Source organism: Helianthus annuus, chromosome 1, assembly GCF_002127325.2.
Source record: "Helianthus annuus cultivar XRQ/B chromosome 1, HanXRQr2.0-SUNRISE, whole genome shotgun sequence".
Lineage (NCBI taxonomy): Eukaryota > Viridiplantae > Streptophyta > Magnoliopsida > Asterales > Asteraceae > Helianthus > Helianthus annuus.
This window is the reverse complement of record NC_035433.2, coordinates 32,743,048-32,749,047: the sequence shown is the minus strand read 5'-3', so window position 1 is coordinate 32,749,047 and position 6,000 is coordinate 32,743,048. Positions and strand designations below refer to the sequence as shown.

Below are 6,000 nucleotides of genomic sequence, written 5' to 3'. Positions count from 1 at the left end.
CACCGAGCTTTACCGAATCGTTAACCGAACGATTCGACGGTAAGTTGTTAACTTAATGGAAACGTTAGAGATATATTTGTTATGTTTCATTTAATGTCGGTGAAATTACTAAGTCGTGGAAATACTTAGTTTTCAAGGGATTTAAAATATATAAATATTTATATAAAAATATATAAATATAGCGATGGAATCGCGTTAATCGTCTCGAGAAGTCGTACGTGTATGCAACGAATATTTATATGAAAATAATATATAGCGAACTCGTATTATATATCGCGTCTCGTACGATAATTATCAAAATATAGGCATAGGCCGTTTAGGCGTTTGAAATAAATATAAAAAGTTATATTTATTTAATAAAAATAATTCGAGTTGTTTGGTGTTTGAAATAAATATATAACTATATTTATTTTTGTAAAAGAATTCGTATTGTTTGATATTTGAAATAAATATATAAACTATATTTATTTTTATATGGTAAAGTTCTTGTACAAATAATCTTAACATACTAAACATACAAATTGAAGGAAAACTCAAAATGACAAGGTGACATTTTTGTAATTATCAATAACTATCAAAGTTACTCTACAAATATACCTAAAAAAACCTAACCACTCCCCCCACCCCCAAAAAAACCTAAACCCCCCACCACCCCCCAAAAACCTAAAAAAAACATACACCCCCACCCCCTAAAAACCTAAAAAAACCTAACCCCCCCCCACCCCCCAAAAACCTAAAAAAAAACCTAACCCCTCCCCCACCCCCAAAAACCTAAAAAAAACCTAACCCCCCCCCCTCCCCCACCCAAGTTAAAATGCTAAAAACTAAACCCCCCAAAAAACCTAAAAAAATCTAAAAAAATAAAAAAAAACACACAAATTAATTTATTTTGTTTTTTTAACATTTTTTATTAAAAAATCGCTACTTTTAGTAGCAGCCAAAAAAAATATTTTTTTTTTTTTGCTAACAAAATGTAGCGATTTTTTAATAAAATATGTTAAAAAAAATTTTTGTGTTTTTTTAGGTATTTTTGGTTGTAACTTTGATAGTTGGTGGTAATTACAAAAATGCCACCTTGTCTTTTTGGGTCTTCCTTCAATTTGTATGTTTAGTATGTTAAGATTATTTGTATTTGATCTTTTTGTAACACCCTAGTTATTTTATATGTAAATACCACAATTATATGTGTAGTTAAGACCACACATATTATATAAATGCGGGTTTATTTAAAACTTTTACAAATTATAAATTATTCTACATAATGTGATCGAAGTTCGTTGTTTAAAATTTACAACGTGGCGAAGTGCGAAAGCATGTAACTGTATCGTGTTCGGTTCTTTGTTGAGCTTGATCGTCTTCCGGCTTCCACAAAGTACCTACATTTCATAAAAACATGAAATGCTTTAGTCATACGGGATTTAAAACGTATCTAAACAAGTCCGGGAAACAAAACTGATCAAAAATACATTTTGTACAGGGTCCATCGTAAATTACGGTGGACACCGTAATTTACGGTAGTCCTTGTTTTGATTTGTTTCCATCGTAAATCAGGAGTGTTTCACCGTAAACCATTTCAGGTCCACCGTAAATTACGGTGTCACCGTAATTTACGGTGGCACCTGCATCCCACCTTTCCATTTTGCCGTAATTTGACACGAAATCTTTCGTATCTTTCAAACCGCTTATCCGTTTGACCTACCGTTTCTTCCTACATGTTTGTAATTTAATTCTCCATTATATGGAGTTAAGATCTGACATCCGGGTTAAATAAAATTGAGACTTTTAAGCCTTCGGCTTATTATCTTTTCAACAATATTCGACCCGACTATGTGATTATCAAACAAACATGTTTGTTTGACCACCGTTCATCATGAACCCCTAAATTCTAATATTGTCAATCATATTAAGTACTAAACACGGGTTTCTACACAATCATTTACCCGTTTTCGTTTAAAATCTTATTTTGACCCGTTAAGGGTATTTACGACCACTTTAGCACGGACGGTGCTCATTTCTCATGTACCTCATAGTTCCACCAATTTGTTATTAGCTAGTCTTCCACCACAACTATGGATGTGATGGATTTAACGAAATGGACTATTTATTCCGAGTTTAATCCTACGGATGTGTTATTTTTGCGACAACACACAATTTAAGCATTTAACTCTTGAAAGTTTATGTCTACAACTTTCATGCGCGTCTAAAGGTTACAAGATCGTAAGATAAGTTCCTAAACAATCTTTATAAGTTGTTTGCTCAATTTACCCTTCAAGGGCATTTTAGTCGACATTAGCCCCTCATTTACTACGAGGGGCTTTCACTACTTATTTGACCAAGTTGGTATGTTAACTATAATCGTATGCATACGTACCTGGCTAGGGTCAACATATAGACCCAATTTATACCTTGCTTTTATCATCACACTTAGTGTGGGCGAAATTAACTGAATCGCTAATCGCTCCTGTTAACACAAGACTTGACAATCGCATTAGTCGATATTGTCAAATAGTGTTATTACCACCATTTGACCCGTTCGGCCTATATGCCCAACGTTGCCTATTAAATCAAAAACATGGTTTTTGACTTCTAATTCATACATCCATCCCGTCCCGGATTTCATTACCGAATCCCCTTTTTGCCATAAACATGGTTTTTATCATCTTTATATGTTCCGACTCGTATCAATCACGTCGGAAATCTATATTTTCAATATTAGCATTATTGCATCTATAACGTATAGAATGAACAAGTAATCTACACAATTATGTAAGTTTCACTTACCTTGCATCCGAGCTACGCTTTTCTTCCATGCTTGACTTGTTTGACCCGCTTTCACTCCAGGCTTCCACCTAGCTTGTGACGCGTCAAACTATCATCATCGTTTTCAAGGTGGTTAGTTTAATCATACTCTAATACGATTATTCCACCTTATGCATTTCATATCAAAATTGCTATTTATCGTATTATAGGTCAGTTTGACCTTTTTAATAGTCAAATGCCCATTAGTATACTAATTTGCATTTTCGAGTTGTCAACTAGTTTTAGCACTCATTAACTACTCGGTAGGCGTTATCTTTAGACCTCCGTTTTAACCAAAGTTCTAATCGCGTTTAACACATTTAGAACTCTCTTTAATCACTTTTTGCATAATAGTCGAAACATCACAACTAGGTGTTTTAACTACAAAATTCTAGTTTCGAGCCTTCTTTGAGGCATTTCAACGAACACCTTAAGGGCAGAATTTTACATGTTTATTTATCATGTCTCTAGCTTATCTCTTACCCCAAATTTCACATAAATCAACCATCTTACAAAGTGGTTAACTTCTATAATTTCTGAATTCACTTCAAAATCGTCAATTTGCACTAGATCAACAATCTATTTCCTAGTGTTCATCATATTAACATAAAACCCACTTATCACAATATAGGGTAATCACCAATTCCCTAGTTTTGACAACAATTCATCAAATTTTCTACTAGGGTTTGTTTCTACACCAAGATATAATCACAATAACACTCATAGATTCAAGATTCATTCCAGAATTTCGATTATGATTGTTCATCACAATCTCAAGGTATCACCAAATCATATATTTCAACATACCTTGTAATCCCCATGATTAGGTGATCACGAATTTGTGTTCATGCAGTGATTTGGCTCTTGATTTGGGCTTCAATTTGATCAAGTTGTGGAAGTTAGGGTTTGAGCTCCCTGAGCTTTCTCCTGGTCGGCCTCACACACGCACACACTAGGTGTGGTGTGTTTTTATTTTTGTTTTTAGTAAATAAACCTTATTTTCAATTATCCAACTTTGGTCCTTCATGTTTCGTTAGTTATTAAGTTGATTATAACCTACTTATTCACAATCCATATTCCCTTTTATTAACCGGGTCAAGCATTCCTAGTTAGCTTAGCGGGTTCGGGAATATTTATGACTAAGTTTAATTTAGGTCCCGTTAACTCGGGCCTTCTAAGCTTTTATTTCCTAAAAGCTTTTATTGACTTTTTGTTTAATATTAGGATTAATTATTTAAATCCTAATATTTACCGGTTAAATTCTACCACTAACGGTATTTTACCCACTCTTTTGTATTAACGAGGTTTAATTACTAAACCCGTTTTCGGGGTGTTACAAGTCTACCCCCTTAAAGAGGTTTCGTCCTCGAAACCTTTTCTTACATAGTTCATTGAGTTCTAAACTCAATGCGTTTGACTTGAGTAATTTCTTAAGCATTACTCATACTCTAACCAATTGTTAGTATTACCAGAAAAATTATGGTAATGTCTTTCTGGTTACAGAACCTCTACGTACCTGATACGACATAATGTGACTTGAAATAACGTAATTCCGTTATTTTTACTTGTTTAGTTAACTTAGCGATTTCCATCGCTTTTAGATATTATCGAACTCTTGGTGAATCCGTTACCTTGACCCGTTTAAAGGTCTTTAGTGAAGTCTTTCACTTTTAGCAACAATTTCTTCTGTTTTCAAAATTCATTTGTTCGGTTTAGTTATACCGAATCTACCGCTTACAAGCAACCAGATTACTTAAATGACCTTTACCGCTCGCTTGGTTATAATGTGATTCCACTTCACATTGCATTTCTTGACCGTGATCGTGTCACGCATGTTTAATTTATATCAACCTTTCATTTTCAAAAAGATCACTTTTCGAATATATCGTCTTGCGCCTATCAGCGTCAAGACTTGAACCCTTTATGATTACTATTCAAATTCCTGTCAGAATTTATATTTATAAAAATATTATTTCTTACTAAATCTGAATTTTAGTCTAACGTTTTTCTCTTAACTATGTCAATTACTCATGTCAAGGGAATTGACAACCCCTAATTTATTGTTTTTCGTTCTCGTTTTACGCGAGGGATCGTAACAAGTTCCCTCACCTTACTCTATTGACCCGTAGGTTCTTTCACCTAACCTCGTAGGCTATTTTCTTAAGCTTTCGTTTCTTTAAGACGAGGCCCTTATGATCCCTTTGCTTTAGTTCATGACCCGTCGGTCATTTTGGCCCCTCCATTTTTCCTTAATTGACTCGTTTGACTCATTTTAGGTGAATTTTCATCACTTATGAATGTCAGACTTCGTTCTTTATTTGACCCGTCCAACTTTGAAATGGTTGAACGCAATTACCAAAATTTATATTTGCGAAGATTCTTATCATCTTTTAGTCATGACTCATATTCCGAGTCTTTTGACTTTCTATTTCGCGTTCCTGTTTCTCAGTCTACGCATGTGTTTAAATCCTTACCCACCAACTGGGTGTTTTACCGAAGTCGTTATTATTGCAACCTTTACGGTATGTATTATGACTTCGTTTCACTTTTATATTCCTACTTCGTTCTCAAATTTGGTGTTTTTACAAAATCGGCCTGTTAAGAGTCTTATTTGTATTCTTCGGGTTCGAGTGTAAGTACACTACCTCCCAATGCATATCTTGATCATTTTACATGTTTATATTCTTCGGGTTCGAGTGTAAGAACACCCCTTCCCAATACATGTCTACATCACTTTACATGTTTGCATTTTCCGGGTTCGAGTGTAAGTACACCCCCTCCCAATACATGTCTACATCACTTTACATGTTTGCATTTTTCCGGGTTCGAGTGCAAGTACACCCCTCCCAATGCATATCTACTCATCTTACATGTTTACATTCTCCGGGTTCGAGTGTAAGTATCACTCCCTCCCAATATTTGTCTAAATCGTTTTACATGCTTGATGTTTTCTGGGTTCGAGTGTAAGTACACTCCTTCCCAATACTTGTCTAAATCATTTTACATGCTTGATGTTTTCTGGGTTCGAGTGTAAGTACACTCCCTCCCAATACTTGTCTAAATCATTTTACATGCTTGATGTTTTCTGGGTTCGAGTGTAAGTACACTCCTTCCCAATACTTGTCTAAATCATTTTACATGCTTGATGTTTTCTGGGTTCGAGTGTAAGTACACTCCCTCCCAATACTTGTCTAAATCATT

At 34.6% G+C, this 6,000-nt stretch overlaps 1 long non-coding RNA gene across 1 annotated transcript; it reads right to left on the bottom strand.

Annotated features, from left to right (window-relative positions):
- Positions 1–1,204: 1,204 nt before the first annotated feature.
- Positions 1,205–2,834, bottom strand: LOC110935925. Its single transcript, XR_002589555.2, has 2 exons — positions 2,372–2,834; positions 1,205–1,376 (listed from the first exon to the last, which is right to left on the bottom strand). It is a non-coding gene; the product is annotated as an uncharacterized LOC110935925 (long non-coding RNA).
- Positions 2,835–6,000: the final 3,166 nt, after the last annotated feature.